This window comes from Panthera tigris, chromosome C1 (assembly GCF_018350195.1).
Source record: "Panthera tigris isolate Pti1 chromosome C1, P.tigris_Pti1_mat1.1, whole genome shotgun sequence".
Taxonomy (NCBI): domain Eukaryota; kingdom Metazoa; phylum Chordata; class Mammalia; order Carnivora; family Felidae; genus Panthera; species Panthera tigris.
In genome coordinates this window covers 176,497,554-176,525,451 of record NC_056667.1, presented here as the reverse complement: position 1 = coordinate 176,525,451, position 27,898 = coordinate 176,497,554, and the positions used below count along the sequence as shown (strand labels likewise).

Here is a 27,898-nt window from a genome sequence, read left to right as displayed (position 1 = left end):
ACTCTCACATTTTAGTCTGAACCCTTTTGAATTCATTAGAACCCTTATGAAACCCGATTTTTATAACCAATGAATTGGCCATCATTTCTGGTTTTATACATTTTGACATAAATTTTGATAAATTTATAAATTTTGATATATTTTTGCCTCGAGGTAGGAATGTGAAGCAGATCTATAGGAGCTGTGAAACTCTTAAGCTCCGCCAATAACGACCCCACCGCTTTCCAATTCAGCCACCTTGCCTGGCCATCTGCCCCTTTATTCTTCACCTTTTCCCCTCCCTGCAAATTAGCAACCCATATTGTTAATAGCCGGCCCATCAACCATCTAGCTCACTTGGCTGAGTCTAACATCTCAACACATGTCCACAACTTCTATCTCCTACCATCCCATACCAAAATATCCCCCAAACAAAAACAGAACCTTCCTATTCCCACCCCCAAATCCCGTAAAGTCTCAACAGATCCAGTTTCTCATCCTTGGCCACTCCCTGTCTCTTACTTCTCCCCTGACCCCCCCCCCACCAGCCAACCTGTCTCTCCCCCTCCCTTCTCATCCCTTCCGCGTTCTTCCTCACTGTGACTGCCCTAGCTCAGCCTTCATCCTTTCTCACCTGGAAGACAACAGCCTTCTCACTGGTCTCTCTCTCTCTGCCTTGTTTTGCTGCCACAGCCTCTGCCATCCCTCTGCTTCCCCCATGCATGGGTCACATTTCCCAAGTTGCCTTTCGAAAACAGCCTGATCAGGTAAGCCGTGCTTTAAAGCCTTCAATAACTCTCCAGTCCCTTTAAGCCAGTATTTAAATTCCTTAGCAGACCATCAGAAAAGAAAAGAAAAGAAAAGAAAAGAAAAGAAAAGAAAAGAAAAGAAAAGAAAAGAAAAGAAAAGAAAAGAAAAGAAACAAACAAACAAACAGAATCACCTCGATATGACCCAGCAATTCCTCTTTGGGGTATAAAAACAGGGACTCAAAAAAGAAACGTGCACACCCACGTTCGAAGCAATACTATTCACAATGGTCAAAAGGTGGAAGCAGCCCAAGGGCCCACCAACGGATGAATGGATAAACAAAATGTAGTATGTGCCTACAATGGAAGAGTATTCAGTCTTAAAACTTGAGGAAATTCTGACACATGCCACAAAATGGAGCAAACCTGAGGACGTTACGTTAAGCGAAATAAGCCAGTCCCAAAAGGGCAAACACTGCATGATTCCACTTACGTGAAGAACTAGAGTAGTCAAATTCCTAGAAACAAAGTGGAATTTCGGTTACTGGCCAGGATGGGAAGTTGTCTCATGAGCACAGCGTTTCAGAAAAAGTTCTGGAGACGGACGGCGGTGAGGGTTGCAAAACAACTTGAGTGCACTTAATGCCACTGAACTGTACACTTAAAAAGGTGAACGTGGCAAGTTTTTTGCTGTATCTCTTTCACCGCCCACATAAAAATTCCTCCTCAGGGGGGCGCCTGGGTGGCTCAGTCGGTTGAGCGTCCGACTTCAGCTCAGGTCACGATCTCGCAATCTCGCGGTCCGTGAGTTCGAGCCCTGCGTCGGGCTCTGGGCTGATAGCTCAGAGCCTGGAGCCTGCTTCCGATTCTGTGTCTCCCTCTCTCTCTGCTCCTCCCCCGTTCATGCTCTGTCTCTCTCTCTCTATCTCAAAAATAAATAAACGTTAAAAAAAATTTTTTTTTAAATAAAAAAAAAAAAATTCCTCCTCAGGGATCGAGACTTCACAACCTGACCCCAGCCCTCCTCCTCAGGCTCTTCTCTCCCTGTTGAGCCCACCACCCATGGCAACACGCACAACACGCAAAGATGCCAAGGCCTTCAACAGTTCCTTGGCCCAGGCCATTGCTGATGGGTAGACAGCAGCCCGAACAATGCCGGCTTCCAAGGATCGGCACGTAGGACAGAGACTACAGTCAGGAGGCTATGGGCAAGCAGCATAGATCCAGGGGATGGGATGTGTCGTTCAGGGGAGCATCTGCCGGACTCCTGCAGAGGAAGCACATCTGAGGAGAGGAATGAGCGCTTCATTGCAGAGAGAAGCAGCATGGAACCTCGTGCAATGCTTTAGCTCCTGTAGTAGCTACTTCTAGTAGTACTTCTAGTAGAAGGCTCTCAAGAGGTTCAGCTAAGCTTCATAAACCCCCTGACCTGGGCTAGAGTGAGTAGCCACTCCTCACAGGCAGCAAGTTCCAAGCAAGCCAGTAGACCTCCTGCACAACGGTGCAGCTGCTGATCCCATCCTCCCTGGAGAAGGCTTGAGTTCTCCGGGTGCTGACGCCCCACTGCCCAGCCCAGCGGCTGACGCCCACAGCTCCAGGGTGGAGAGCAAATGAATGAACGCATGTAAGAGAGACACAAGCCATTTTTCCTTCCAAGACTGTATCCATCACCTCTACCCCTCGCATACAGGCCACAACAGGCACAGGACAATCAGAGAACCCCCAAGAATGGAAAGACTTGGGACAGAAACCAATGGGCAAGACGGTTTCGCAGTATTTACCAGCCGAAAGGGCAGGCAAAGCGGTAGGACAGTTGACCCCAGCAGCATGGTTTTCAAAGGAGAAGAGAGTTGGGGGGCCACACAGAACCACACAGGGTGCTCTGGAGGGCTCCTCAGAGCACATGAGAAAGTGGGCACCGGCATGCATCTGTGAAAGGGCTCGGTGACTGATTCTCACTCCCATCAACATACTTCCTTAGGGAAACTGACATAAGGCATGTCAATTCACGGCATTTACTTCACAAAATACCATTATGTGACTTCCCAATTCTTTATTCCATCATTAAAGCCACTACGTATTGAAGGTCCTCCCTTCTCTATAGCTTTTTGTTACTAATATTTAATGGATTCTTACAGGTTGGCTTTTGTTAGAATCTTGGATTAGGGAAGAAATAGGCCCAGCTACTGGGCAACTTCTATACAGTAAGTTGTTCTCATGTGTTCAAACACTGGATAATACAGAGAACATTAAATTATCAATGATAAGGTAGAATAGATTTGGACAGGGACTTAAAACAAATAGCTAAAAGCATTCGGAAGCCTATAAGCCAGGAAGCCAGACTCCAATCCTAACAAGCTCTGTCTAATGGAGGGGCAATTAAGTCAACATTCTGGTGATCTAGGAGTTAACACTCCATGGGGTATCTCCCCACAGGCAGATGGGGGCCAGGAACCACCCAGCCTTAATGCTAAGGTTTGTTTCAGTCCGGGTATAAAAAGGCTGGCCTACAAACAAACACCTTCAACCAGGAGCTCAGCTACTCTCCATCCCAGGAACAGGCTGCTTATTAAGGATTTAAAGGACAGCACAGAACTTTACAATTCGTAACGTGACAGGTTAAAAGAAAGGCTTTTTTTCCAACTGTGAAAATGGTGAGTATATTACCTAGACTAATTAGAAGGATTTTTGAGTCAAAAATAACAGTGGCTGCTATGACAACATTGAAGGTTTTGGATTACAAGCTACCAACTATCTCTTCTGATGTCTGAGCAAAACGTCTTTAGATCTCAGGCAAACCCTTCTGTGAAGAGAGAAATGGACCCAGAAGCTGTTGCACAGCTGGTTTCTGGAAGAGGCAAGGCGAGGAGGAAGCTTTTCTGACTGGTCTGAGTGGTCTTTCACCCATCTTATATTACATACACTCATCAATCTGATTCCCGAATCAGCAAACTCTTCACAACACACCCAGTTTTTTACAGAGAAGCTTCACCTCCACACTGGGAAGCGTCATTTTCTACAGAAGTTTTGGGGCAAGAGTTTGCCATGACTGAGAATTCCCTTTTGATGTGCCCCAACACGGAACAACACAGGCTTTGGATCACAGACCCGGGCTCAAATCCAAGGGAATTCATCTCTGGAATTTGAACTTCTGATCTAAAACCTCAGGGATGACAACATCCATTCCACAGGGTGATTACGCAGGCTGCTGAGGAAGCAAAGCCCCGAAGAGGGCAGGGTCTCATTGGATGCTAGACCCCTCCCTTCCCAATGCCCACTTCCTCTGGCCCTGAGGAGCTCACGTACTCTTCTTGTGCTGCCTTCTGGCAGGTGTGTCCAAGGTGAAAAAAAAAAAAAAAAAAAAACCTAGAGAGCTGCCTCATTTGCACTAGGCATTCCATGGGGTTCGGTGCCCTGAGGAGGAAATGCAGCCAACATCACTGTCCCACCATCATTTCCCAGAGGAAACTCTACACAGTCATGGCAGGGACAACTGCCAAAGGGCAGGCAACATCGGAGAATGCCATCCACCACCCCACCAAAACTGGGTCTGAAAGCCCCTCCCAAACCCTCCCTCTCCAGCCAGCATCCACCCTGGCACCCCTCACCAGCCAAAACCCTAGAAGATCTAGAATGGACAGTAAACCGTGTGGCTTTAGGGGGAAGTGATGGTCACACTCTCTTACTCCCACCGGGTATTAGGAGAATTAATGAGCTAACGTCTGAAAAGTCCTATGAGTTCCTATGGAACAAGGTAGCCAAGACCCATAAACCTCTGTTATGGCCAGAAACACAAACTCAGCTGCACATGGGATGTGCTAATTACAAGCCACAGACTTCTCGATGTGTTCCCTCAAGGTAGATAAAAAAAAAAAAATTCCAAGAAGCTGACTATGTTTAGATTGGCAAACCTGAGACCCTAGGACCCCTAGGTAAATGTAAAACGGCTCAAATTTAATTGGCACACCAGACAGCTCTGATTCGTTCCTGGCCGGTGCACAGACACCAAGTGCGACCAGTGGTTATTGAACTGAATACAGCCCCCAGGGGAAAACCAACTTTCCTTCCAAATGAATTAATTGGCTTGTTAATCTGAGAGTCCAGATCTCATCCCACAGGCTCATATCCCGACCAAGTCATCCTGTCCCTTGCCCCCTTCATGTGCTTACGATGCTTGTAGATTCTTCCTTTCTCTTCTCTTGATACCTGATCACATCATCCCATCAAGTTACTCCCTTACAATTAGAAGTACAGTGTGTTTGTTGCGCCTGGTACGCACTCACGCAGGGTTTCCCGTCCCTGTCGGATCCCGTACATGGATCAGATTTTGAAGACACCTGGCTGAACAAAGCCACTCACAATAAAACAGCCCAGGGTATGTCAGAGCAGACCTACCTTATTTTAAAAGGTACCTTCCTATCATTCAGGCTCTTTTAAGTGACAATGGAGGGAAACGTACTGAATTTAGTGCACTTGTTCTTTGGGGGAAGGAAGCAAGTTATCTCGCAGGGAAACAGCAGCTGTTGCATTCTGCAACAGACCACAGAGGTTAACATGACTACCAAAGCCGCTCCAGGAAAAAAACACCCAGAATATCCAAGTCGCAGACTCAGCTCTGCAGCTAGCTGAGAGCGAGACCTTGGGCACACTGCCAACGCTGAGCCTCAGTTTACCCACAAAGGGGGAACACATCATCTCCCAGCCCGGTCCTAGTCCGTCATTACTGAGTCAGCAAAAAATGCTCAAATCTGGAAAGACTGAGTTTCTTAATTTTGGGGTGAACATGCATCCTGTGTCTGGTTATAAAGAATGTTGAAAACCAAGAATGCCAGTCCACAAGAATCTTTCTCAATGACATTTACTCAGAGGTTAAGGAAATTAGCTCTTTATTCTGACCTCATCAGCAAAAAAAAAAACAAAAAAAAACAAAAAAAAAATGTATTAAGGGTCTAATCATACATAGCACAGAAAGAAATGGATGGAGTCAACAGGATCTTCATAACTGCAGGCATCAAGGCAGGTGTGAATGCATTCTCTGTTTACACCTATATGGCAAGCTACAGAATGGCACGGACTATTTTAAAAAGTTAATCCAGTCATGAAAGCAAAAAGGGGTCTAAAGATTACAAACTAAGGAACCTATATACTAGTAAAAAAGAGAGAAAAAAATATGTATTACTCAATAGTATGTCTTCGGTAGTATCTTTGTACTTGTGCTTAAGAAAAAAATTGTAGGGGCGCCTGAGTGGCTCAGTCGGTTAAGCGTTTGACTCTTGATTTTGGCTCAGGTCAAGATCCCAGGGTCGTGGGATCAAGCCCCACATGGGGCTCCGTGCTGAGCACGGAGCCTGCTTAAGATTCTCTCTCTCTCTTTCTCTCCCTCTACCCCTCCCTTGCTGCTGCTCTTTCTCTCTCTAAAATTAAAAAAGAATAAAAGATTTAAAAAAAAAACAGAAAAAAGTTTTTAGAATAATAAAAACTCAGAAACTTCCTCAAGCAGTTACCCGCTAAAACAAAGTCTAATAAATAAACTATGTCATCAAAGGAAGAGATGTTTATACATTTACATTAGGATTTCATGAGTGTTTATTAGTTGAGAATTGATCAAACAAAAACAGCTAAGATGCTTCCAAAAAAGACACTGATGATGTAAATTCAGAAGGCAAAACTACTTTGTCATTAAAAAAGAATTTTTAAAGAAAATAGCTAAATTGCAGTGGGTTACTTCACCTAAGTTTAGATTAAAATCAACAATCAGAATTTGGAAGTATTTTCTGGGCCAGTGTTTTTCTAATTTTTCTCATGTTGGAAGCATTACTAAATTTAAAATCAAATGTATCATAACATAATATGTTAGATTGCCTCAAGTACATTCTAAAGTATTTATGAAAAACAAACATACAACAAATCAACCTATAAGGCATGCCATAACTCGTAACTCTTTTTAAGTCACAAATTAAAATGTTTTTTACTAAAATTTGTTTACTAAATTTAAATTTATAAATTTTAACAAAGTTTGAATAGTTCTAATTTCCAAAAGTTCTGTACAATATAGCAATTATTTCAAATATTTATATACAGACACAAACATGCAAATCTCCCCCCTTGCTGCCATACACATACTTTTTTTCCCCTTGAACAGAAGGGCACACTTAACCTGTAAAGCTACACAAAATACAGTTTTTAAAGTTAATCGGCTTGGCCATGTACAAAATAATTTTTCAATAAATTTTTGCAAAAGAAATTTTAGTAAGAAATAAAATATTCAATAGTGAACTGCGCTGTATATGCCTGATTAAGAAAAGTTGATTTCCTTCTACAAGTAATTTATCAAAATAAAAGGTTTTCAAAATAACACATTATTATATTGTAAGTCATCAAATCAAGGCATAAAAACTTAAAATTCACAATCCACCCTTAATCATGTCTCTCAATAGGCAGGCAGACAGATAGATTAAAGGAAAACTATAGAGTTCTTTTTAAATGACATAATTATAAGATCCCCTCATTTAGGAATTAAAACTGCTTACCAACTCTTGTTCTCCATTGTTTTTTCCACTGATTTAACTAGCACTTTAGCATTCGGTTCGTATGAAAGGAAGAGACAAACATTCGTTGTGACAGGGAGAACACACTGAGTACAACAAATATTTTGCACAGAGATAAGAAGGGAAAAGTAGGTCAATATCCTGTGGCCAGGAAGAAGCAGCCTGAGCTTCCATCCAGGACTATATTATATGATTAACCAGACTGGACTCTCTTCTCTCCAGGCTACTGCTCTGACCCATGTAGCTGGTATACACAGACTCTGGGAGAAAAGAATGAGACATGCATCTACTACTTCCCAGTCACTGGAAATCTGAGAAAACAAAATACTTCAGAGCAATATAACTAATAAAGTAAGCGCTCACCTAGGGCAGATGATTCGCCTCCAAAGGAGCAATATAGAGACGAGGGTTTATGTTTAGAGGTGGGGCTATTACGGTGTAGGAGAATCAGAGGAGGATGGCTGAAGGCATGAAACTTGACCTTGGCTTTCTGAGGATGAGCAGTATGTGATCAAGCAGAAAAGAACTTTGAAGCACGAAGTACAAAACATTCAGAAGATAGTGACTAGGCGGAATGGCAGAAGACAGCAGGTGCGAGGCCCTGGCGGGCCATGACACTGCGAGGAAAGGTACACTGAGACAAGACTGAGAGTCCAAGCTAAGGAGCTTACAGTTGGAAATGTGGGAAGGGGTGAGAGAGGAGAGGGAAGAGTATCTACGGTGTCCATGTGGCAGTCAGCACATCCAGAGGGCAATAAGTGTGACTGAGGGTCACTGGTGATAGTACAATAGAAAATAAAATCAAAGACAGCCATTATAGATGATAGAGAGCCATCAAAAATGCCTTGAGCAGCGACAGACAACAAAAAATCTAAAGGAGGTTTTATCAGTGGATAGTCGAAATTAGTTGGGAGAGAGCTAGAAGCAGGAAGCAAGATTGCTCTGTGCAGTTGTTCAGTTTGTGCACTGCATACAAGTGGGCCGGGCCAAGGGGGGAAATGGACACTGACATCAAGTCAAGCTCCTGTGGGATAGTGTTTGCTTTGAAGGGTACCTTTTTCTTTTCTTTTTTTCTAAATGTTTATTTATTTATTTAGAGAGAAAGAGGGAGAGGGAGAGCATGAGTTAGGGAAGGGAAGAGAGAGGGGGAGAGAGAATCCCATGCAGGCTCCACATTGTCAGCACAGAGCCTGACCCGGGGCTCAAACTCTCGAACCATGACATCATGACCTGCTGAGCCGAAATCAAGAGTCAGATGCTTAACCAAATGAGCCACCCAAGCACTCCTGAAGGGTACCTTTGTCTAACTGTGTAAAGGTGCTTTACGAGCTAGCAGCAGGGAAACCAGCGGGGGGCACAAATCTAGCAGTTCAGGAATAAGAACTAGGGTAGAACTAATGGAAATGAAATGAGAGAATAAGTGCAAGAGAAATAACAGATGAATCTATCACAAAAGGTGGAATTCTGATGGAGGGGGCAAGGGGGACAGGAGGGTTTGAGACTAAAGTAGGCTCTCTCATCCAAATGCATAAGGATTGACAGTTTGGCTGCTGGGCTTAAATTTTAAAAATTCAGTCAAAGTTGGAAGTCATTTAAAAAGATAAACCTGGGGCGCCCGGGTGGCTGAGTCGGTTAAGCGTCCGACTTCGGCTCAGGTCACGATCTCACGGTCCGTGAGTTCGAGCCCCGCGTCGGGCTCTGTGCTGACAGCTCAGAGCCTGGAGCCTGCTTCGGATTCTGTGTCTCCCTCTCTCTCTCTACTCCTCCCCCGTTCAGGCTCTGTCTCTCTCTGTCTCAAAAATAAATAAACATTAAAAAAAAAAAAGATAAACCAAAACATATTATTTTAAATCAAACCCTATAATCATACATTTATCTGCCCATCTTTCTGCTGTAAAGCGGAGGCCTTTTCTTTGAGTCTGTGTCCACTGACTATAGTAACACAGCAGTACTTTCTTTGATAAGCCATCTCATGGCACCACCTTCCAGGTCTAATCTCTGTAAAGAAATGGTGAGGCTGTAAAGACACGAGAGAAACGGCAGGGAGCAGACCACATTATTCTTGACAAATGCTCGACACTCCTCCCTGTGGGAAGATTTTACACCCCCACCTCACTGAATGTAAGCGTACGTCCGTCATACGTACCTCACAGCTGTCTTTCCCTCCAGCCCAGGGATCAGCAACGCTCCAGAGGGCGCTGCTCCCTCAGACTCTGTCCTGGGGGACAGAGGACGAGTGAGGGTGACACGGAGCACAGCCACAACCTCACCTACAGTGGATGCACCCTGTGAGTGTGGATTACTCCTCCGAGCCGCTAAGATTTCGGGTTTTATTTTTTACCTATTTTTTTTTAAGTTTATTTATTTATCCTGAGAGAGAGAGAAGGAGAGCACAAGCAAGAAAGGGCAGAAAGAGAGAATCCTAACAGGGGGCTCGATCTCACCAACCGTGAGATCACGACCTGAGCAGAGATCAAGAATCAGACACTTAACCAACAGAGCCACCTAGGCACCTCGAAATTCTCGGGGTTTACATGATCACAACTCAACCCACCTATCCTGAGTGGCTGACAATACCAGCGGGAATACTGTTCTTTCAGGTCTCCCCAAATCCTTTGAGAGTGCAGCCACTCTCAAATCAGCTGCAATCATTTTTCAGAAACGTACTTTTATCGGGTGGCCTCCAAAACATTGAAATGAATTCAAATAAACGTTCACAAAAACAGCAATTCTTTTTGCACATCAATTTCAAACCATTATATTATAGAGTAGTAAGTACAACTGGCATAAGGTTTGGGGGAAAGAAAACACAGCTGAGTCTGGATGTGCACACACCCCCACTGCAAGGAACAGAAACTCAAGAACATACTACAGGGTAGCCCTCTAACTCTGAGCATTTAGCGTGTTATGGGCCACCAGTTGATATGTTTTACAGAGAAAAAGAACACCAACTGATCCAGCAAGTCAGGAGGTCACTAAGACCTTATACTGTTTTCTAAAGCTGTGAGCCTAGAAAATTAAAAGAATGAGTGGTACTATCATATTACCAGGTTAAAAGTTTGGCTGGTGTTTCAAAACTATATCCAACTGCCATATTTTTTTCTGTCCCAAATGTAGTCAGAAGTGCTTAAGTCATGTAAGAAAGCACAAAAATAACACTTGAAACCCACAACCAGACATAGAGTCAAGAGTACAAGGTCACATGTCATTCCATAACCTTGCTCTTAAAGACAGAATAAACACGTAAGTTACTATTAAAAACTAAATTTGAGTTTCATACTTTAAAATTATACTTCTTTAAAACTGTCCACAGAGATAAATGTTCCTCTCAAGGTTGCCCAGCAAAATCTGGGTGTTTCTATTTTAGGTAGCCAAATAGTAAATCTCTCCATAATTCACATACTTTTAGAAATCTGATACTCGGCTTCTTCAATAAAAATATGAACTTTTGTGCAGAAATCCTATTGATACATTTCAATAGGCTATTGAGAGAAACACTGTGTAAACACACATATACCAGAAACCCCAAAACAACCAAACATAGTTTAAATACCCTACTCACAAATCAACCTCGGCCCCTTAACCAATATGCATGTGAAGGCTCCCTCCTCAGCATCAGCTATGATAATCTTAACCTCTACAGCTTTAATTTAAAAAAAAAAAATACTACACCTGGAGAAAAAAGGCAGTCATACCATAGCTGCCAAAATAATTCTGCCTCAGAAGGAGAGAGGGGCAGAGAGAGAGAGGGACAGAGAGAATCCTAAGCAGGTTCCTCACCTAGTGCAGAGGTCAACACGGGGCTCAACCTCATCACTGGGAGATCATGACCTGAGCCGAAATCAAGAGTCTGACTTGACCGACTGAACCACCCAGGCGTCCCCTGCTATTTTTTTTTTTTAACTGTGAGATAAGCAACCATAAGGACAGGATCACAAAATGATTTAGTCTCTCATCAAATAAAACATCATCAAAATAATAGAAGGGTTAATCTGATACCTGGAAGAATGAATACTTTGCTACAGGATGAAAAGCTGCAGTTGAGAAGGAGTTGCAGACAGATGAACTTCATTTCAGGAAGAGAAGAGGGCCAAGGCCCAAACCCTGCGGGACCTGGACAGCAAAGGGTCAGAAGGAGCTAAGGGGTGAGACCAGAGGAGCACAGGTCACCAAAGCCAAGAGATGAGTGTGACAAGAAGGAGATGATCAACCATGTGGAAGATGGGGAGCACGGAGGGAGACATGTGGATCACCAGGCCTGAACCCATGTGTTAGGGGCCGAATTGTGTCTGTCTCCCAAATTCGTCTGTTGAAGCCCTAACCCCCAGGACCTCAGAATGTGACTAGATTTAGAAACAGGGTCTCTGAAGAAGCGATTAAGTTAAAATGAGGCCACTGGGGGCACCTGGGTGGCTCAGTTGGTTGGGCGTCCAACTTCGGCTCAGGTCACAATCTCGCAGTTCACGAGTTCAAGCCCCGTGTCGGTATCTGTGCTGACAGCTTGGGGCCTGGAGCCCGCTTCAGATTCTGAGTCTCCCTCGCTCTCTCTGCCCCTCCCCCGCTCACACACACACACACACACACACACACGCACACACAAACACAGTCTCTCTCTCTCTCTCTCTCTCAGAAATAAACATTAAAAAAAATTTTTTTTAATGAGGCCATTAGTGTGGGCCCTTACCCAATATGACAGGTGTCCTTATAAGAAGAGAAGACTCAGACACAGAAGACACGGATGGAGGGGCAACCACATGAGGACACAGAGAAGGGGGCAAGCCCAGGAGAGGCCTCAGAAGAAACCAGACCCGCCGACCCCCTGTTCTTGGACTTCCAGCCTCCAGAACTGTGAGAGAATACATTTCTGTTGTTTATACCATCCAGTCTGTGGTATTTTATTACAGCAGCCCCAGCGGACTAATAAACCGTCCTACAATCCCTTCTGGCAACTGCCTACTTCCAGTCTCTCCTTCCACCCCTCAGGTTTCTGACGAGGTCTGCCTTTGACACTTGCTACCCGTTACCTGGCACACGCTGCCGAAACAGCCTCAGAAAAAATGTCACCACCTGTTTGTTGCCCACCTCACTCTCTCCTCAAAACTCACTCCTGCCCTGGCTTCCACTGGCCATTTCTCCCTGGCGGCCCACTTCCCACCCCCCTCACTCCTTATTCTCCTTAATGGCCTCTCCTTCCTCTGCCTGTCACAAAATAAGGTTCACCAGAGTTCTATCATCCGCCTTCTTCTCTTCTCATTCCACCCTCCAGCAATCTTAACATCTTCAACCAGATACCCGTGATGCCTCCATCTGGACCTCAGGCCCTGGCTTGTCCCTGAGTGCCAGGCCCTGGACTTCAGTGGTCTGCTCAGCCTCACACACCGCCCTGAGGCCCTGCAGCCCAAACAAACCCATCCCCCTTCGGGCCTGTGTGTGCCAGCCATTCCCGACGTCTCACAGGCCAGAATCCGGGGAGCCATCCCACACTCCAGCTATCGAAATGGTCACAACAGTGTTTGATCCAATCATCTTGTTCTCAGCGTCTACTGTCAGAAAAGCATCCAAACTATGGAAAAGGGTAGAGGTCCAAAAGTGTTTATCACAGTATTATTTACCACGGCAAAATGTGGAAGCAACCCAAATGCCCAACAGTAAGAAATGTTTGGTGTGGGGGGCCTGGGTGGCTCAGTCAGTTAAGCGTCCAACTTTGGCTCAGGTCGTGATCTCACGGTTCATGAGTTTGAGCCCTACCTCGGGCTCTGCGCTGACAGTGCAGAGCCTGCTTGGGATTCTCTCTCCCTCGCTCTCTGACCCTCCCCTGCAAGCTCTCTCTCAAAATATAAACTTAAAAAAAAAAGTTTGGGGACATTATGGTACTCAATGGAATAATACACAATTATAAAATCTATTTGAAAAACTAGGCAACAGTATAGATCTTAAACACAGACATCAAAAGCTTGGAAAGGAATATTCAGAAGTGACTACAGTTGATATTTTAGAGTAGCTGGCTCAAGAGGTGTCTTTTTTAGCTCCATTTTCCAAACTTTGTGTAAGGTTCTTAAGATGACTCTCTAGGACAGAATGTCCATGTGAGAGTTCTAGCAATCTTGGACTTGGTGAATTGCTTGGCCTCAGGGTAAATGGGAAGTTTACTATAGAAGCCCCCTCAGCTGTCTGTCACTCCACCTCCATGCTGCGTCTGTTACAACATCCAGTGCAAACTCCCATGCAATAAACTTTCCCCTTAAATCCTATTATACTTGTAGACCTCAGCATAAGATCCTCGAAAAAGTGATTAATTCTCTCAAGAAATCCAACTGAACATACAAACAGCTGTACGGCTGCGGAACTGAGCTCCCCACATCTGCCACGGTAATTAAATGTTCCAGTAAGAAAAGATCATCACGCACAGCTGCGGCCAGGAGAGCACGCGTAGGGCTGGAAGCTAAATCACAGGTGAAGCCACCTCCCTAGCCAATGTCGCCAGCCTGTGTGCCAGGTAAAGAGGGGCATTTCTCCCGCAAGTTGTCAACTATTCCATCCTGGAATCCATGAGACGGAAAACTGGCCCCTTCCCAGGATGTAACCGGGTACAAGTTTCCTTTAACATTTTACGCATACCGTTTTGTTTGTTTTCCAAATAAGCAACAAAAGGCAAGGATTAAGACTGGGCTGACAGTTTTACCATTATTTCTTCAATGCTCATGCCCTATTCCTGGTACACTTCATACCAACAAACCCAACAAATTTCTCCTTCTCCACGTTTTGGTGCAAATGAAATGAAACAGGCAACAGCCACAAACATGTACAAAGTCCTGCGCATACCTAGGTGAGTCCGTGCGAAAACGGGTACATGCCGCACGGGTACATGTACATACATACCTTCTCCGACCGCTGCCTTACTCAAAAGTCGTATGTGTATTGTTCCTAATTTAAAGGATTCCTAATCACGAATCCTTCTGAAAAAGAAATACTAACTCCTGGTGATACCCATTCTATAAGTCTAGATTTTACTGTAATTGTACTAGACTTCCTCACAGCACAGAAAGAATGCTCATAAATATTTATGTCACATTGAAATTGGGCATTTGTGGTGAGAGATGAAAAACATTATAAATTGTGAAATATGGGATGGGAAGGCATCACCTCATTCAAATCCCCTCAACTAGATTTCACATTCAACTGTGAAATCTCACTGAAATTAGCAATATTTCTCAAGGAAGTAGCTCTTCCTCTCCACGGCTGTCATATCCTCCTTGAAACCTGTATCGGTATTATTTTGAGATACTCATAGAATACCACTGCTTACGCATAAATTCCTGCAGATAAAACAAACTTAGCAGGAAAGACCATTTCTCCACTCACGATTATACAAGAGAGCATGAAAGGAGAGCTGGAAAGCTTGCCGAACTTTTTAAAAAGTAATTAAAAGCAACGGACTTTTGAGGAAATGTGTCAGATTTGGCAAGGTTTTCTTTGTAAAAATGCACCTTGGTAATTGTCCAGAATTCTGTTCTTCCAGTTTGGAAACGTTTAAAAATTCTGACACATAATGAAATGGTAACAATACAGATCATCCTAAGAAAAACAGGGAAAGAGGAGAAATTTAACTTCCTCATCCCCTCAATCTTCCCTTCTTCCAGGCTCCCAATCCCCCATGATTCCTGGAGCTATCAGGAGGCACAGACCCACCTCCCCCCGCCCCCAGAGTTTAGTGATTTAGTTAGAAACTAAGTCAATCAATCAATTAATTACAGGTGTGAGTAAATAAAAGGCAACTCAATTTAGATTTTTGAAGGCAAAAAGTTACATTTAGTTTTACAATTAAAAATAAAGAAAAAAATACTCTTTAAATTGTAGAACGTATGCATCTCCTTTACTGCACGACAACAAGTAAAGGAGAAAGATGGGGGATGAAAAAGAACATATTCGAGGGGGAGGGGAGTATGAGGAGCCCAAAAGAGACTGAGTGACAGATGGCTGGAGGCCTGCTCAGGGAGCGCAAGAAGGAACACAAAGGGAAAAACAGAAGAAGAAACAAAGAATGAAGAGTTTCCTTTCACTAGGAACCACATCCCCCACCTTCTAACTTTCGGGGCCATCTCTACTAAAGACTTTTAAATACCGTTGTACTTCTGCCCGGAGAGACATAAACCGGAAGGTACTCCACCACGTGTCAAAGCAATCTGAGCAGGCAGGACCCAGGCGTCCCTCCTCTTCTGCCCCACTTTAAAGAACCACTAGGGTTAAGTGCCAGCCTGGCCTTTTTCCATAAGATGTTATTATATTATCATCTGTACAGAAGTAACATAACCAGATTATGGGAAACGTGTAAAATAAGAGGGGTAAAAGTAAGTCACCACAATTACACCAACACAATCGCCATGAACATTTTGGTTTATTTCTTTGCCATCTTTATTCCTAATTATTTTTTAGGAGTAACTTGAGTCCCGTATCAAATCATAAATTATGTGCACTGCTCGGATTCAAACAGGTCTGGGTGTCTGGCAGGGAGGAGGGAGAACCCCAGGAATCCATCTTCAGGAAAGACCAAGGAGTAGTAACTAACCTTTACACAGAGTGATGCCTGTGCCTGACGCTGTTTTAGACACATACACGTGTTAACATGTTGAATCCTTACTACAAGCCCCAAAAGAAGGCTCTATTGTGACCTGCATTTTGCAGATGAGAAAGCAGAGGCATAGACAAATTAAGCTACCTGCCCAACGCCATGGACTATTAAGCAGAAGAGTCAAGTCTCCAAACCAATACTTTCTCTAGAACTAGCCTGTCACCACTGCACCACACTGCCTCCCACTGAGGCATGTAAGAAAGAACAGACTCAGTCACACTTACCCGGGTGCAAAGCTTCAATGACCAAAGAGCAGTTAGTCTAGGTGGGCTTAAGTGTAACTCACACAGGACCCCTCCACCTACCCCAAAGCCTTCAGTGTATCTTTGGAGAATGGGGGGGTGGGGGGGGGGTGGTAAGGGCTTAGCCACTGAAAGAGCCAAAGGTGGCCCTGCTCCAAACCCCTCCCGGGAAGGGAAGAGGGCTTGTCCAGACTCAGAGCAGGACCCAGTCTGAGCAGGATTCTGATGTGCCCAGCAGGTGCCAGTACACGGGGTAATGGCAGCACTCAGATGGGAAACTGGGGGTGGAGGATGGGCAGCAAGCAGCCCAGTTCAAGCCGCACCACGGAGGCACTCTCTTAACTCGAGCGTTTTCTCTTCTTCTTAAAAAAAAAACGTTTTTAATGTTTATTTATTTTTGAGACAGAAAGAAACAGAGCATGAGCAGGGGAGGGGCAGAGAGAGAGGGAGACACAGAATCCGAAGCAGGCTCCAGGCTCCAAGCTGTCATCCCAGAGCCCGACATGGGGCTCGAACTCATGAGCTGAGAGATCATGACCTGAGCCGAAGTCGGACATTCAACCCACTGAGCCACCCAGGCACCCCTCGAGCATTTTCATTTGAGGAGGAAGGGGCGGAAGAGGAAATTACTGACCAAAAATAAATATTCCCATGTCATCATAATTTACACACTATTGAATACCACTATCATGATGATTTACTAAGAGGCAGTAACTTGATTTCAGTCACTGATTACTAAAATTTCCAGCAATCTACCATTAACAGCAGAGCCCCATCTTGGGGCTTCTGAGCTTGTTTTTGAGGGTCTGGAAAGCTCTTCGGGCTTCTCTTCCTCCAGCACCGACTCATTCTCAAGACCACTGCACCAATGTCCACGTCCTCAGGCCCTCCCTGGAGCCTCAATCTAACATCACCTCTCTTAGCCTTTCTTATTCTCACAGCCCCCTGTCCTTTTCCTTCACAGCACCAATCACAATTCATAAATCATAAATATCTGCGTTCATTTCTGCAACATCTCTCTCCCCTCATATGCCATGAGAGCGGAAATCATGCCTGTGCTACCACCACTGAAGACTAGTACAGGGCCCAGTCCAGGGTCCGGCACATAGTAAGCACCCAAACATCTGATGAATGAATAAATGCATACACTGAAGAATTTAAAAAAGTCACCTCCCCTTACTTCGAAAAGTACTGCAGTAATCTTACCAGTGGGAAAGGTGACATTTCCACCGCAGGGTGTATTTTGTGCTCTATTAGGTAAGCCACCCAACCTCAGGCTCCAAGCACAAACCCAAGTTTAAGCGGAAACTTGATCAGTCAAGACCAATCTACAAACAAACACAAAGTCAATGTCACTGTTGTACACCAGCAACACCAATCAGAGATATGAGACACAAATCCATTCACAATGACCACAAAAACCATGAGGCACATTGGCACAAATCTAACAGAAGATGTAAGCGTTTCAGACACAAAATGATAAAATTTCATCAGAGGACATAAAAGACATAAATAAATAGAGAAGTATATCAGGTCACAGATGGTAAGCCATGAAGCCCTAAAGATCTCAATTCTCCCTGCATACTATATACATGCAATGTAATAACAATAACACAATTTTTTTAAAAAAAAAGCCACATGCCTAGCTAATGGGAACAAGCTCCCCAGTATGGAGAAAGAGGCAAGAGTGTAATGTGTGTGTGACACATCAACAGACACAAATAGGGAAAGTGTCATTTTTGTGAATTCCAGTAATTTAACTATTAGGGGTGTGCAACATTCCTTCTAATATTTTGACTGTTTTAAATATTTTCTCTTTGTTTTAAGTGGTGAAACAGTAAATGCTCTAAGTTCAGAAGAGCAAGAGTCTGGGGGAAACTGGTTGAGATGAGAACAAACCCGGTTGTGAAAGACGTGTAACAGGGTGGAGAGGGCCTTCCAGGGTGAAGGAAAGCTCCAGGAGAATAATGAGGTCAAAAAGCTTAAGACACATCTGAGAGTGAACCAAGTGTGGGTGGCTCACATCAAACGAATACACATTCTCCTACAAAGTCAGCTGGTAATGGCTCTAGAAATGGTACTATGAAGTAACTATAGCAGTGTTGTCAAATAATGACCCCTGCCAGAAGGGGTTCAGTGGTCACACAATGGGGACATGTGCATACTGTATCTCTCTCTTGGATAGTCATAGTCCGCAACCACAAATGAAAGGCCATAACAAGTCTTTCTGCAAAGAAACCTATTTAAAATGTTATTGAACCAACACCTACTTCTCCAAGGAACCCTTTTTGAAGTACACATCTACTCACTTTATGGGATTTTTTTTTTTTTCAACCTAACTTTTTATGGAACAACCCACTTTGGTAATTGCTACATTCTACTAACCCAGCATTTTAGAGGCCTGAGCCAGAGCAGAGGCTTAAGGACTTGGAAATTAAAGGCAATAATCAACCAAATAAAACAACTGAATGGATGGGTCACAGAAAGTGGAGAAGGAGGGAATGCTTCTGGAATCCCAAGTCCAGATGATGATGGGAATCCTATCAGCACAAACAGCCAAGTCAAAAGAGGATCAACTATTAGGTACTGGGTACTGAGCTTGAATTTAGATGGACTTGGGGAGACAGTGAAATATTCCCCTAGAAGGAAAACTGAGCAAGAAGTTAAAAGACTACAGTCAAGGAGCACCTGGGTGGCTCAGTCATTAAGCATCTGACTTCGGCTCACGCCATGACCGCACGGTTCATGAGTTCGAGCCCTACCTAGGGCTCTGCACTGACAATGCAGAGCCTGCTTGCGATTCTCCCTCTCTCTCTCTGCCCCTCTCCCACATGCTCACTCTTGGGGCGGGGGGGCAGTGAGAAAAGAAAAGAAGACTACGGTCAAGTTCCCAGATCTGTCCCAGGTCAACTTCATGAACCTAAGCAGGTCTCAGATACAATGAAGGGGTTACAGCAGTGACCTTTAGGCTCTTTCAACTTTAATACTCTACTATTCCAAAAATTGGGCACTTGAGAGTCAAAATACCAAGTTCCTATCAAGTTCCTTTGAAGATGTGAAATGTATAGAAGATAGAACAAAAATAAACAATTCAAGAATCTTAATATATGAATTTAAATATATGAATGAGAAGTTTTTAAGAGATCATGCAATTAGAGATATTTAAAGTTATCCATGAAACCTACGAAGCTATGAAATCTAACTCCAGCCCCCTGCCCCGATGTCACAGAATACTGTTAACTTATATTCTGCTGCTGCACAAAGCAGAAGCCTGAATCTCACCCAATGTGACAATTCATATGTTTTTATGAATACCTCTCAACACCCTGAAGATTTCAGGCAAATGAGAACTTCTTCCTAGATGGCTCACCACATCAGGGGTAGATCAAAACTGTGGTCAGCCTATTACAACTGTTAAGCAGAGTGCCTACAAAACACTAGCCATGCACACTGACCTAAGCCCAGGGTTCATAAAAATTAAGCTTTTCCTGGGGTGCCTGGGTGTCTCAGTTGGTTAAGCGTGCAACTTCGGCTCAGTTCATGATCTCACGGTTCATGGGTGGAAGCCTCACATCGGGATCTGTGCTGACAGCTCAGAGTCTGGATGGAGCCTCCTTTGGATTCTCTGTCTCCCTCTCTCTCTGCCCCTCCTCTGCTTGGGTGCCACACACTCACTCTCTCTCTCAAAAATAAATAGACTTTAAAAAATTTTTTAAAAATTAAGCTTTTCCTAAAAGCATTTAGCCTGGGATTCTAAAATGAATAAAATCATGATGATCCTTCTGAAGTACTTTCAAGGGGCAAAAAAAGATCAGCTAAGAACCGCAAGTAGCCCTGTAGGGTCTAATAACAAAGAACTTAAAAGGAAGCAGCATTCAGGGAGAAGAAAGAAGGAAGGCGCGATGGAAAATGCAAGCAGGCTAGCAGGGATTTTTCCATCAAGGCTGAAAAGTTTTTGAAAAAAACAAGAGTTGTTGTTGCTGTTTGTTTTGACTGAAGTGTACAAAAACTACTTTCGTGCAACCCGTGAAAATCAGCAGGGAAATGACATGAACACCCCGTTCACAAAACTCAGTAGTTAACAACCTGTTCCATCGTCTTTTCCATGCAATTTTTGAAAACCTCTTTAAGGATGTCGAATTCCTCTCTTTTCTCTTTAACAAGTTTAAAAATACATAAGGTACAATTTTGAATTGTATTTTCATTTTTAACACAGCAAAATGAAGACACCTGGGCACTTCCAAGCTTCCTGGATCCACCCAGGATCAGTGGGAAAGTCCCTGGAAGGCACAGACCTGGTTTCCTCTTGGCCTCTCAAACTATCAGGGAAAGCCAGGCACCTGGTATTTTTAGAAGCTCAGTGTTGTTTATCTGATAAGAAAAGAAAGAATGTCAATTTTCACTTTTCTCCAGACTTCAACTTCCAAAACTGCCTATCTTGGAAGACTATAAATTCTACACCAACCCTCTTTTTCCCCGCCTTGTCCGACGTCTTGGTCCCTCAGCCCCAGCTCCACAGTGGTGCTCACACCATTCCACTCACACACGTCGGGCCCTGACCTCCAACTGGATGACCAGCAGCACACCGTCTGCCTTCGGACAGACTAGAGACTAGAGACCAGAGACCAGACAAGGCCCCTGCAAAGCCCCAGATGGCCGTCTCATTCCTGCAGATAAAGAAGTGCCAGGAGAGAGTAAGAAAGAGCACAGGCAAGGAACGGGTCTTCACCAGCAGGCTAAATCCTGTTCCCCACGTCGCCCTCATCTGGGGGAGACTGAGGCACGATGGGAGAGCCAAGCATGAGGCCCAGAAAAGAAGGAGAAACTGAGAAGCATTTCAACCAAACGGCCCAGCTCTGGACTGGCCAAGGACACCCACGGGAACCCTGACTCCAGCTGACAAAGGAAGCAAGGAAGGCAGCGGGGAGGGACTGTCAAGGGCAGGCCCTCCCTCCAACTCCTTAAAATATACTCCTTACAAGTGGCCCAACGCAGGACGCCTGGGTGGCTCAGGAGGTTAAGCGTCAGACGACATCTCAGCTCAGGTCCCAGTCTCTTGGTTCGTGAGTTTGAGGGCCACATCCGGCTCCACACTGGTGGTGTAGAGCCTGCTTGAGATTCTCTCTCTCTCTCTCTCTCTCTCTCTCTCTCTCCCCTCCCCCACTCTCTCACACTCTCTCAAAGTAAATAAATAAACTTAAAAGAAAAAAAAAAGTGGCCCAAAGCTTCAAAGAACACTGCACCAGGAGGCAGCATGTTGTTCTGGAAAGCACAGTTCCTGGGCTTACTCAGTTCCCTCATCCACAAATATCTCCTACTGGAGGAGAGCAAGGAGGATTCAACAAAACCAGCTGTAGAGAGCACCCAGCATGAGGCCTGACACAAAGAAAGCACCCAACACTTCACTGACAAGAGCAATGACCGTCATATAAAATATGAATGCTTCATTCTTTGGGGACCTGGCATTTCTTGTCCATAAGGTAAATACAGCCGAAGTCTGTGAACAGCCTCAACGGGACTGAATCGCCAGCCAGGCTGAACACAGGAGGAGGACAGGACACTGGCAGGTGTGAAGGAAAGAAAGCAGGAGGCACCAAGGTCCTACCATACGCCAGGGCCAACCACGCAGGTCGGCACCTTCCCCCATGGAAGGGCACTTTAGACATCCTCAGGATCCACAAAAGGATCCCCCGCGCTGTCCTTCAGGATGCTGCTTCCTAACATCGCAGCCAATCCAACCTTCAGAGGCAGGTGTTGAGACCCCGGGCCCTTGCGCACCATCAAAGGCTGGAGGAAATGAAACCTCCGACAAAGAAGGAGCGGGCACTGTGCTCGGGGTCCCCCTCACTCTCTTGCTTTTGTTTTCAGCTTTTGTCTTGGCAGCAAGTGTTGGCGTGGCCCTGGTCACCACAGCTGTCACAGTCACTTTCTTCGTGTCACCAACATCCACTCTGGGCACAGTGACCCGCCCTGCTGTGCGTCCTTTGAGGCACAATGGATTTCCTTTATTGCTTTTTATTTTTTTTTTTTTAATTTTTTTTTCAACGTTTTTTATTTATTTTTGGGACAGAGAGAGACAGAGCATGAACGGACGAGGGGCAGAGAGAGAGGGAGACACAGAATCGGAAACAGGCTCCAGGCTCCGAGCCATCAGCCCAGAGCCTGACGCGGGGCTCGAACTCACGGACCGCGAGATCGTGACCTGGCTGAAGTCGGACGCTTAACCGACTGCGCCATCCAGGCGCCCCCTTTTATTGCTTTTTAATGCATAGCCTCCCATCACCCGTATGCTTAATAAAATACGAATGGATGAAGAAGGCACTGACAACTGAAGAGAAACCCAGGAAAGGTGACAGGGGCGAGACGCTGCTACGCATCCCTCACCCTGCTCAGCTGCTAAGTTGGAAGGTGCTCCCCAATAGAGCTCAGCAGACCTCGTGTCTGGCTCCCTCCAAATAGCTGGCGAAGAGGAGAAGACAAAAGTTACCGCACCTGCACCATACTCCCTGAAGACCCCAAATGAGGTCCTAGCTTGAAACAATTACACACGTAAGTAGAACTTACAGTTCTCACAGTCTTGTCTTAGAAACAAAACCAATATTGACTTTCCCATTCGCCCAGGAGCATTCTGAGAAAGCCATAAACAAACGATGATGCCAAGTGTTAAAATCCATTCCGCTCCTACACTGGGCGGTCACTGCCAGGTCAAGGACAGGTGCCTCCTGCCCACGACCGCTCTCCATTCCACCCCAAGGACTGGAGACAGCTCCTATTCCCTTCTCACACGGGCAACTAAGCTCGTTCGCTTCCCCTGTGGGGAAGGATGAGCACAGAAGTCCCGTGAAATATGTGTTCCCATGAGCACAGAGATGTGATGATCTCAGAGGTATTGTAAAAAAAGGGCCCTCGACACTTCCCTAAGGAAGGATGTCTTCTGTAAAAGGCGCCTGCCAGGACCCAAAGCATGTGCTGGGAAAATGTACGGCCTGCTGCTGCGTATGTTTCCAATTCTGATGCCCCACTTCCTCTTCATAATCACATTCCTTCCCTCCTTATTTCTCTTCTAAAAAGACACTCTGGCACTGGGTCTCCAAAGTGTGCTGTTCTATGAAAAGGCTGTAAGATAAAAGGAGCTAAAATGGATTTCAATAAATATAAAATGCTTAAACACTATGTAAGATCTATTCTATTCCACCACTTTTAAAGGTCTCCAAAAAAGAATAGTTTTTTTAAGTGTTGGCAGCCTAACTTTTTAAAAATAAAGTTTCCTTCACTTAAAGCTTAGTCACACAGGCCATCACACAGCATAAAGCTTTTTAACAACACAGTTTTAAGGGTTGTGATGTCACTAACTGTGCCTTCCAAACCTATCTCACAGAGGTTCCTCAAAGGATCAGTTACGATAATATACGGGAAAGTGATACGAACTTTGCAAAAGGCGAATCAAATGATCAAACTGTTGTTATTCCTATTATTAACAGATATCATACCATACAATGTCTACACAAAAGACTAGGGACCTTGGAATCAGAGATCAGGGTTCAAATTCCCCGTCCACCACTTACTAGTTACCTACACAAGTAGGGTGTAAGAGGCCAAGCTACTCAATTCCCTAGGCCTCATTTCAACTGTAAAATGGATATAACACCCACTTCATCAAGCTCTAAGGATTCGTAGTTACGTATGCAAAACCCGTCACACATGGTAAACACTTACTAAAGGATAGTGACAATTACTCTTAGGCTATTTAATTAAAATCCAAATATCCAGCTACTGAAAACAGTAGAAGGGAAGGGGAGGAGAGGAGAGTCTCACCAAAAAGAAGGACAAATGTGAAAAACACGGATCTTACACTCTGAAGATCCCTTGTTAGCCAAACCACTCCCACCCCCACTCCTTCCCCACTGACATCCACAGCTCCTCCTTGCTTTGCATAACTGTGCGGCAACCACGGAGAGTCAGTCTTTAACGCCAGGCTTGACAAAGTGATGATTCATCCCATCCCATGAAGGGGGTGCAGCCAGTAGTCAGCCTCAACGCACAACAGGAGCTCCACGGGGAGAGCCCTTGGCCAGAGACAAGCTATGGAAGAGAAACCCCCTACCCGCACCCCGTGTCCCAGCAACAGTTAACACAGTCTCATGCTTTGCTTGTTGTTAATGTATATCCCAAGGAGTACTTGGGAGGAATCCAACTGCGCTACATTTTACAGAGTTATTCACAGCACACATGAAGAGTCCAAAATGGCAACACAACAATAAGGAAGGAGTCTCCCTCTGTTCCCTCTGTTTGCTGCCTGTGGCACAATGTTTTGCCAGGCAATGTGTTAGTTATAACAACAAACAGCTTGATGGTTGGACTACATCCCACTTCAGCTTCACATCATAATGGCTCCTGAGGACAAGTCCCACTGCTTCTCAGCCTGGCCTGAAAATGTGACCACATCCCCCCACGAAAAAGACAAACCCTCAGCAGCAGCTTGCACAGCTCTTTTCCATTACCACTTAGTGGGCAGGAAACATATTTTCCCCCTGGAGTAAGCTCCTAATTCCCATGCTAAGGTTAAGAGGCTTTCAAACTTGGTTGTCCTAACATGAATGCCCAATGGGGTGGTTTCACAGTGGGTCCTCAGAGCTGTCAAAGACACAGCACTGGGTCATCTGCCGCCCCTGCCTGCAGCCAGACTACATTCCTGGCCCTGCCTGCAGCCAGACTACTATACCTGAATGTCTCCTAAATTATCACCACGGTAACTCTAACCTTCAGTCCCACTTTGGGATCCTTCCACTACTGTCCCATAGACACAAACCCACGAACGCCTGGAAATGTCAGCCTCCTCCCAAAACAGGTTTGCTTGGAATACCCCATTCAAACAACACTCATCATTCAATGCCCCCTGGCTCCCTCAGCAGGTCAACCTTGTTTCCTCCTGGGTTTCTTGATTCCAATCTAGAAAAGGGTCACTCAACAAATAGCCAACATATTACATTTAATTCTACCTCCCCTTTAAAAAAAAAAATTCCCATTCACCATAATGGTAAGAGTTCTTTTTCTTATTCCAGGTGGCCCACATGGGGAGAGTGAAAGCACAGAAGCAGTGGCTTTTCAACTCAAAATCCAAACACTGGTGTGCGGGGTGTGTTTTCTGGGAAAGCCTGCAAAAGGGTTTTTCAACTCAAGTGTTACATAATCTGATTCATTTATTTAGCAATGTCTAATTTTATAGTGGTTTCCCCTCAAACATTCCTGGAAAATTGTTATATACTATATTACAATAGAGAAAATTATTTTATGTCAAAATCAATTCTATAAAGTTTGCCTCATACCCATTCAAGCCAATATCCACTGGCTACACACACACAGATCCAGAGGCACACACATACACACAAACACCCTGATCCATAACAAAAAAAGTCTTCCTCCACCGTAACTAAGATTTGATTTCAGCAAACTAACACCGGGAGCGCCTAGAACTCAAGGAAGTGCACAACTTGTTGAGGCAATAAACGCTCGGGCCACAGCCTGAACAAAGCATTACAAAGAAGCTTCAGAAACCCACACGGCCCCTAGACAAAATGTTGTGTGTTTGCAATCCATTCTCCAGGGCACTCTCATCAACGCCTCCCCAACCCTCCTCGCGGCCCCCGCTAGCACCCTCCAGGGCTCCCGTACCTAATCTGGTTTTCATTCCGGCCCCGCTCCCTCCCCTTCCCTCTCAACGACCGTGAATCAATCCCATCCCGGGCAGGAAACGAGACCCAGGGCAGCCCCCTCCGCTGCGGCGGAACAAAGGAGCGAGGCGCAGCTGCACGCGCGGGACGCCCCATCGGGTCCTGGACCCCCTTCTCCCCTGCCGCCGCCGCCGGGGCACGCCGCACCTGAACCCCACTCCCCAGGACGCCCCATTGTTCTCCCTCCGTTTTCCTTCCCGGAGGAGGCCACTTCCAAAGAACCAGGGGGCCAGGAAACAGCTGTGGGCCAGGGAAATGGAGGGGTGTGGGTGAGAACGGGGAAGATCTGGATTCCACTTTGCCCACAGTGCTAGGAGAATAGGGCAAAGTAAGAGCAACTTAGTTCACAAGCCTGCTCTCCCACCCGCCCCCGAAACGACTGCGGAGTCACGACCACCGGGCGCGACCTCCAGCACGCGCGAGTTCTCGCCGCAGCGCGGCCACGCCGGGACGAGAGCGCCGCAGCCCCCTCTGACCCGTGCCCCGCGGGCTGCGGCGGGGCCACCGGGACCTCGGGCACAAAGGCGCGGGGCGCCCCCTCTACCGCCCCTGGCGGGCCGCGGCTGGAGCGAGCGGGCAGGGCAAGGGAGAGGGGGAAAGCGCTCGCGCTACCTCGCCGGGCGCCACTCCGCCTCCTGGTCCTCTTCGCGCTCCGGGGCGCGGGCCCACTGCGAGGCTGCGGGGCTCCCGCGGCGGCTGCTCGGCGGAGGCTGCTGGGCGGACGCTGTCCCGCGGCTGCCGACCCTTGGCGCGCCCCGCGCTCCCGCACCGCCTCCACGCGCCGAGGCTGGGCTCCGGTGCGCGCCCGACTGCAGAGAGCTCGGCGGCTGCGGAGAGCAGGGCTGCGGCGGGAGGCGTGCGGCCACTCCCCTCTCCCCGGCAGACGGAGGGGCTGGCCGAGGGGCGGGGGCGGCGACCTCGCCGCCTGGGATTCGCCCCTCCGCGCGCCTGCAGGACCGGGAGCCGCCGCCTCCGAGCCGACTCACCTCCGGCCGCCCGGTGCCGGCTGCACAGCGCCCCCCGGTGAGCGCGAGCGGCAGCCTCCGCACCCGAGGGCAAGCCTAGATAGGGCCGGGAGGGGAGGGGAGGAGAGGAGAGGGAAAGGGAGGCGTCCCCGCCCAGCGCCCACGGAGAGCACGGCCCTTGTACCTTTTTTTACTCCTGAATTCACTAACATCAAACTAGAAATGTAATAACTGGGGCAGGAGGGATGACGACTAGGAGCCAGCCTGGGGGCACATACCAGCAAACGCTGGGAGTGTTCTCAACAGTTCCTTCTGCCCCAGATAAAAAAGTTCGGATACCCAAGAATATCAGAAAGGATTAATTTGACCGAAACGGAAAAAAAGGTGTATTGAGTAGCCAAGTATGCTTTTACTTACAGGATTTGTAATATCTCACATTATGCTAAGTAGACACTGGCCAGTTCTCTGCTACAAAAAAATGAAAGATAGTTTAAAAGGAATTTCAAATACCCGTATATCTGAAAATAGCATATTAACTGCCATTGGGTAATGATCAGAGATGGGGTATTAGTCTACATATTATTTAGGCATGTTGGAGGGGCCAGAGAGTCAGGACCTCCAGCTTCTCACTCCAGCCCGCCTCTTGCCTCTTTGTGGAATGTAGAACAAGCCACTTAACCGAGGTCCTGGTTTCCTCATCCCGGAGGAAGGAAGGGTGCTCCTCCAACCTTACTCACTGGGTGAGGTGAGGATTACTTGGCTAAGGTGTGAAAAGCAATATAGGCACAGTAATTATTACTCATGATTCTAACTACTTTATCCTATAACGAAATAAATTGCCATAAATGGGGCCAGGTTTAAATGGACTGACCTATATCTGGAAACTGTCACTAAAATGAGGTGAACCAAAGAATTCAGACCATATATAGTAACTCTGTTCCCAGAGCCATAAGAACACAGGCACTGGGATTTGTCAAATGTCACCAGTAGATTTTGGAAAGGTGGCAATTGCCCAGACTCTGTCTGCTTGGAGCCATATCATCATTGAGGACCCT

General features: G+C 46.0%; 1 protein-coding gene across 4 annotated transcripts in view; it reads right to left on the bottom strand.

Moving 5' to 3' along the window:
- MYO1B (myosin IB) overlaps window positions 1-26,713 on the bottom strand; it is a 187,585-nt gene extending 160,872 nt beyond the window's left edge. For 3 of the 4 annotated variants that reach the window (XM_042994938.1, XM_042994939.1, XM_042994940.1), the window contains exon 1: window positions 26,491-26,713. The gene's annotated coding sequence lies outside the window, so the exon portion shown is untranslated. Of the gene's footprint in view, window positions 1-7,258; window positions 7,278-26,490 lie in introns of those variants that run through there. The other variant, XM_007094701.3, reaches the window with a different exon arrangement.
- Window positions 26,714-27,898: the final 1,185 nt, after the last annotated feature.